A 7,573-nucleotide genomic window follows, 5' to 3' on the forward strand; every position below is an offset into this window, starting at 1 on the left:
GATTTTGACAATATATTTCCCTTTCAAATGTTTTTTTCAGAAATGTGAAATGTGCCACAATTGTGTTGATACTTTTTTTATTTTTTACCATTATTATTTTCTGCATATATCTCCACATTCTGACGTCAGGTTTTTGTGGAACCTTTCTGAGAAATGTGCCACAATTGTGTAGATACTTTTTTTTTTTTTTACCATTATTATTTTCTGCATATATCTCCACATTCTGACGTCAGGTTTTTGTGGAACCTTGAGAAATGTGCCACAATTGTGTAGATACTTTTTTTTTTTTTACCATTATTATTTTCTGCATACATCTCCACATTCTGACGTCAGGTTTTTGTGGAACCTTGAGAAATGTGCCATAATTGTGTAGATACTTTTTTTTTTTTTTACCATTATTATTTTCTGCATACATCTCCACATTCTGACGTCAGGTTTTTGTGGAACCTTGAGAAATGTGCCACAATTGTGTAGATACTTTTTTTTTTTTGTTATTACCATTATTATTTTACCATTTCTGCATACATCTCACATTCTGACGTCAGGTTTTTGTGGAACCTTGAGAAATGTGCCATTTGTGTAGATACTTTTTTAATTTTACCATTATTATTTTCTGCATACATCTTTGACGTCAGGTTTTTGTGGAACCTTGAGAAATGTGCCATATTTACTTTTTTTTTTTTTTTTACATTATTTTCTGCATACATCTCCACATTCTGACGTTTTTTGTGGAACCTTGAGAAATGTGCCATAATTGTGTAGATACTTTTTTTTATTTTTTACCATTTGCATTTTTTTTTCATTCACATTCCACATTCTGACGTCAGGTTTTTGTGGAACCTTGAGAAATGTTTTTGTGTAGATACTTTTTTTATTTTTTTTTACCATTATTATTTTGTGAACATTTTTTTGACAGGTTTTTTGTGAACCTTGATTTGTAGATACATTTTTTACCATTATTATTTTCTGCATACATCTCCACATTCTGACGTCAGGTTTTTGGAACCTTGAGAAATGTGCCACAATTGTGTAGATACTTTTTTTATTTTTTACCATTATTATTTTCTGCATACATCTCCACATTCTGACGTCAGGTTTTTGTGGAACCTTGAGAAATGTGCCACAATTGTGTAGATACTTTTTTTTTATTTTTTACCATTATTATTTTCTGCATACATCTCCACATTCTGACGTCAGGTTTTTGTGGAACCTTGAGAAATGTGCCACAATTGTGTAGATACTTTTTTTATTGTTTACCATTATTATTTTCTGCATACATCTCCACATTCTGACGTCAGGTTTTTGTGGAACCTTGAGAAATGTGCCATAATTGTGTAGATACTTTTTTTTTTTGTTTTGCCATTATTATTTTCTGCATATATCCACTTTCTGACGTCAGCTTTTTGTGGACCGTCTTACGTGACCATTAACCTCTCTGGCGATTTATGCTAAGTTTAATTTTTATTTATAAGCTCTTCAATAAATATTAAAATAATTTTCCATTCATCAGAAGAGTCAAGGTCACTGAATATCATACCTTTCCTTGAGGGGAGTATTTTCTGTATCACTGATTTTTTTTTTTTTTTTTTTTTGTCAGTTTCATTCCTTCCAACATGGCTGTGTTGGCTGTGAACTTTTTTTTTTTCCAGTTGTGGAATTTTTTGCATTTAAGTGTAAATATCAGTATCAATATTGTGAATACATTTGTGAATTAGGTTTAATGTTGTGAAATAGACCCCACTTCCCTTCTTGGCAAATCAGTACTTACAGTTTAACTAATTATTTGTTACTTAATTTTTTTTCTTTTTTAATAACTGATGTCTTCTGTCTGTATTTCCTATTACCATCTGTTTACTTCTTTCAGATGAACACCATATTCTTCTGGAGCTTGAATTTCAAGCCAGTGGTTCCTGTGGGCTTGTTCCACATGAATAGGATTCATCTTCTGAATAATAACAAATCCAACATCATCTCTTAAGGTGGTTAAGTTTACTCAAAACTCCACAGTGTCTTTGTTTTAATATGTGTTACCACTTGGTCACTGTGTCCTAACTGGACATTAAAGCAGAAATAGAGGTTTTTAAAGCCTTGTATATTGGTTAGGTGTCATTGGTTGTACTGCTATGCTAACATACGTGTTTTGAACTTGATTTTGACACAATATTTCCCTTTCAGAAATGTGAAATGTGCCACAATTGTGTAGGTACTTTTTTTGATTTACCATTATTATTGTCTGCATTTATATCCACATTCTGACGTCAGGTTTTTGTGGAACTTTGAGAAATGTGCCACAATTGTGTTGGTACTTTATTTTATTAATTGTTTACCATTATTATTGTCTGCATTTATATCCACATTCTGATGTCAGGTTTTTGTGGAACCTTCTGAAGTGACTATTATCCTTTCTGGTGATGTCTGCTAAGTTTGATTTTCAAGTTTGGTTTTCATTTATGTGCTTTTCAGTAAATATTGAATAAATCTCTCTTTATATATCAGAGTTACGATCAAAGTTTATCAAACCCTTCCTTGTTCTGCAATGTGGGTCGTTTAGCTGTGCAGACATTCTTATAACTGATTTAGAAGAAGATTTTTGTCACCTTCTTAACCTTTTTTCTACTTTACTTCAGAAAGAATCTTCATGGCCATTCTTTTGGGAGAGAAACTTTGATTGATCATCAAGTCTACTGAGGAATTGAAACCAAGTGTGGATGTCTGGTGATTTTTCAGGAAGTATAGATTTTAAGTAAGTACAGTTTAGATTTGTTGGTAGTCATAGCCTTTTTAAATGGAAAGATTTGAGTATAGATCAACACTGGGTGTAAAGCATGGAAAGCAGTGTCTATTATGATTAGAGAAGTATTTTTGAATTTTACTTTTCATAATGTGACATTCCAGAGGTCTTTTCTTCTGTAGCGTCTTTCAAATGAACATCATATTCTCTGGGAGCTTGAATTTCAAGTCAGAGGTTCATGTGTGCTGGTTCCATATGAATAGGGGTTTATCTTCTGAATAATAATAATAATAATAATAATAATAATAATAATAATAATAATAATAATAATAATAATAATAATAATAATAATAATAATAATAATGGCAAACCCATGGAAATTATTAGCTGAACCCCTCTTAACCAAGTTCCCATTTCTACAAATAGGAAGTTTTAAGGACATATCATTTTAAGGACAATTGATTGTAGTGACCAGCGTCAACACTAAAGGAATTTGTAGTCTCTTGCTTTCCATAAGAATATTTTCTTTTTTCTCTCCCTCTCTTGCTTTCCATAAGAACATTTTCTTTCTCTCTTGCTTTCCACAAGAATATGTTCTGATCTCTCTCTCTCTCTCTCTCTCTCTCTCTCTCTTTTGCTGTCCATAAGGATATTCTTTTCTCTCTCCCTCTCTTGCTTTCCATAAGATCTTTTCTTTCTCACTCTTGGTCTCGGGAAGAACTTCCCCCTGGGGATATATGATCTGCCCCCCCCTTTTTTTTTTTTTACCCGGCTAAGGTGGCCCAATTTAAGGTTCCCTTCAGTGGCCCTTTACCCCACAGCCTGGGGGCTGACTTTCCTAACTGGACATTAGGCAGAAATCGAGAATTGGTTCTGGTAGCCTTATGGCCTTGCACTATAGGTTTTAGGGGTGTCATTATTTGTTCTGTTTTGCTAACATATTTGGTGAACTTCATTTTGACAATATATTTCCCTTCCAGAGATCAAAAATGAAATAATAAGAGGAACTACTGAAGTCGTAGAACTATCAAAGAAGGCCCAGGAAAGAAGACTGCAGTTTAGAGAAGACCTGAGGGGAAAACAAATTGTCAGAGGACGATGTGTTTGACCGAGCCAGGTGGAGGAGGAAAGCTGTCAGAAACATCGACCCCACACAGAAGTGGGAAAAGATGCAGAGAAAGAAGACATGCTCCCTCCATAATTGAGACAGGATCCCTCAGGTGTGTTCACCAGTATCTCCATGATGTGGATTTGTGGGACACTGCCAATGAGGCTCCGGTAAGTAACAAGATTGCTGCTGCTACAGCAATCAGAAATCTGTAGTAGGAGAATAGTGTTAAAAAAGAACTGAAGCCTTATCCTAATATTATAATTCAATTCTGTGTGACAGCACAACCCTCCCTAACTAGTCGGTTAACTTGAATCTGATTACACAAGTACATAGAAAATGTTAATCCAATCTCTTCTTATTATTTGAATTTTGTTGGCCATCAGATCCACCCTAACCTGAATACCTTAACCTAATTATCATGAGGAAAAGCAGCCCAAGTATCATAATGATAAGCAATATTATTTTAAATAGGGTTTTTTTTTTTAACAATATTTATCTTGGAGTGCTTATTTTACATAAACCACAGAAAAATATATAGAAAAAGTCCTTGAATCTAAGTGGTTAGACTCACTCCTAATGAATAATGGACCAAAAATTATTTTTCTCCTTCAGCAAGGTAGCAAATGTCCTTTGCACTGTTATACACAAAATGCAAAGGTACAGTAAGTATAAGGTTTTTGTGTCAAATTCAGATAGTTCTTCCAATCCTTGAGAACTTTTATTGCATCAAATAATAATTTAGCACAGACCCACTGGTCACATTTTATAATGAACTGGCATCTTTATCTGTGTGGGTTCAGGAATTTCCACTTCCAATATTGCAGGTGTAAAGCCAACTTCCCACAGTGTAGGGCACAATCAGTATACAGTAATTATAAATGAGTATAGTGTACCTAGACCTTCCTGTTCCTTGGATCTCAAATAGGACACTACATGTGTATTCATATCCCACACAGAATGAACACAGCAAATGCACCAGTCTTTCCCCTCAAACCTTGTACAAATTATCTTTACAGTCACCATCATCTATCATGAAACCACCAAGTTGCTGGAGGCATGCACATTGCATTCCTCCTACAAGCTGAATGAAAGTAGTTCCTCCCTACTGGAAGGAGAAAGGTCCACCATTAATATCACTGCAACAAGAACAACTTCAAGACTCATTAAATAGTAACAAATCAAAACATAATTAAGAAACTGTTTGTTTTTTAATTCAGGATTTTTTTATTTGTAACTTGAAAGGTATGTCCCTTTTTGTCAACATGTAATTCCTAAGGTTAATTTTTGTACACATTTTTCTTTGTTACTTGTCTCTCTCCTCTCAGTATTCCTAAGGTAATGTCAGCATGCAAATCTTGAAGAAGCATTGGGCCCAGAGATTTACATATTTTGACATCTCAACAGACAGGGGTTTAGCAGTACCTTGAAATGAGTTCATATCCTGAGTTGAATGTGAGAAATAAAATATGCTAACTATTGACCGGACAAACATGCATTGAATACTAAAGTAGGTTTTTTTTTTTTTTCAGGTAGATATGAAGAGGACACTTACCAGCAGAGCAGGAGAAGAGATTCCTCTTGTGGGCTGGAAGGGATTTTCATTTGTTTTGCCCTGGTATCCCTTACTAAGCCACCAGCTAGAAAACAGCTACTGTACTTTGAGCCCCCTGTCTTTTTAGCATTGAGGGGGCTAATCTGATGGGTAATATAACTGGTATACTGCAAAGTAGCTCTTGCTAAAATAGAGAGCTACTAGATATTTTCAAAAAATATACTTTGGTTGTGTTTTGCTAATATCCCTATTCATCTACAGTAGCTCTCTGAAATAGAGCCAAAATAAAGAAGGTAAGCACAGAGGTCAGGAAGCTATAGGTGAACCCTACACTATTTGCAAATGCCGTGTTTTGTTGGTCATGTTATATTTGAACTTGTCAAGAGTGGACCACTAATGGCTGTGGTAATATAAAAATGCCAGACAGAACGTAGAGATAACCAGTCATTCATTGTCAAGAGTAGAGCATTGATGGCTGTGGTAACACGAAAGGGTCAGACAAAACCTATAGGTAATCAAAATCATTGTCAAGAGCTGAGCATTGATGTCAGTGGTAATGTAATGACGGAGAACTTACAGATAAGGTGAATGAGGAGGGCATGAATAATGACCTTAAATGTGGGAATATAAACCCTGTAAGAGGTGCGAAAAAGAGACCAGGTGGACGTACTGCCAGTTTATTAAGAAAGGCCGTTTATAAAGCGGCGTGCGGACGTCTTTCAATAGGATGCTGGTTCTCAATGTGAAACGGCAAATAAATACAAATGTAGAGATAAAATTACAATAATGTTCTGACACGCAAACGGGTACAAATGAACCTATAACAAATTTACGTAAAATTGCTATTTACCTTTACCAAAGGTTGTGGGAAAGGCACCATAGAAAACGAGGGTGAAGTACAGAAAACCCCTTAGGTTTTTTTTTTTTGGGGGTAACTTTAAAATTCCAGTAGTCTCGTAACTACAAGGCCCCTGATATCTTGGGCAGTTTTCCCAGTACCCTGTTGAAATTACTGTTGCCAACTGGCATGCACAGTAATGCGCTCTCGTGAGGCTAATTGAACAGTAGATAACTGCTAAGAGAGCGTTCATTATGTATGTCCCAAGTAACCCAACCCCCTTCCTCAAACTAGCTGTGATTCTTCCAGTTCTTGTTGCCAGGAAGAATCTTATTGCTTCTACCCTAATTTGTTGTCACGTTCCGTTTCAACGCTGAACGGCCTCGTTTGGCCCAGTGCTTGGCGTATGTTTGTAAATCTACCCTTGATGCAACTCTTCAACCCTGAATTTTCCAAAGCACGGGTGTTGCAAGTTTATTTTTCGCTATCTCTGTACCGTTCGACGTAGATAATACTTCATTTTTAGTTAGTCCTACCACCTTTAGATTAACGTTTTCCTTTTTGTTCAGTTTGGACGGTGGCCTTGGTTGATTAGATTGTCAAATATGAGAGCTAATTTATTCACAATTGTGTCTAAGCTTGAAATTACTATATTTTTGTTCTGTCGAGCTTTAGAAAAGTTCTTATTAGTTGGTAGCTTAGATGTACGGTTTGGAAGTTAAGTTTTTAAAACCTTCGTTCAGGTGTTCAATTAATAGTGATCTTGTTGACCAGACCGAAAATTTGTTTCCACGATACCTTCTAAATGGTACTTGTAAAGGTCTTAATTCCCCATTACGGTCTGTGTGTATTATGCAGGCCGAAGGCCGTTCTTGTGTGTGGTAACCTAAAATATGACAACTTTCAAAGAAACTCGTAGTTACCTGGTCTGTAATGCCTTCAAGTATCGATCATTATTGTATATAATGCAACCAGAAGGCATGTGCAAGGTTATGGAGAACATTTCAGCGCAGACAAATCTTGCAAAGAATGATGATCTAAGTGCTGTTTTGTACGCTACAGGCAAATTTCCGTTTATTTCAGTCTCCATGTATATACGATACCGGGGTCTAAACGATGACAGGCAGGGCAGCCGATCGAGACTACAAAGTCTACCCCAAAGCCAAATCAGTCCTTCAAAAAGAAGGCATCGTCCTTACCCCATACTAAGGAGAAAGGCGGAAGGCTATGAGTACTTCCATTAATGGGAGAGGCCTGTTTGATGCCGTTTGCGTATTTGAAGGCGTTCATGGGACCTGTAACCAAAGGGAACCTTTACGGTGTCTGTATCAGTTTTGACGT

At 35.9% G+C, this 7,573-nt stretch overlaps 1 long non-coding RNA gene across 3 annotated transcripts; it reads left to right on the plus strand.

Annotated features, from left to right (window-relative positions):
• Positions 1 to 2,007: 2,007 nt before the first annotated feature.
• LOC136851988 (uncharacterized) lies at positions 2,008 to 7,350 on the plus strand. Of its 3 annotated transcripts, XR_010857031.1 has the most exons (4): positions 2,008 to 2,262; positions 2,369 to 2,743; positions 3,712 to 4,009; positions 5,372 to 7,350. It is a non-coding gene; the product is annotated as an uncharacterized lncRNA (long non-coding RNA). The 3 variants fall into 3 exon arrangements; XR_010857030.1 differs by having other exon boundaries at positions 2,016 to 2,743; XR_010857032.1 differs by having other exon boundaries at positions 2,019 to 2,743; positions 3,712 to 3,951.
• The last annotated feature ends 223 nt before the right edge of the window (positions 7,351 to 7,573 follow it).

Source organism: Macrobrachium rosenbergii, chromosome 24 (assembly GCF_040412425.1).
Source record: "Macrobrachium rosenbergii isolate ZJJX-2024 chromosome 24, ASM4041242v1, whole genome shotgun sequence".
NCBI lineage: Eukaryota > Metazoa > Arthropoda > Malacostraca > Decapoda > Palaemonidae > Macrobrachium > Macrobrachium rosenbergii.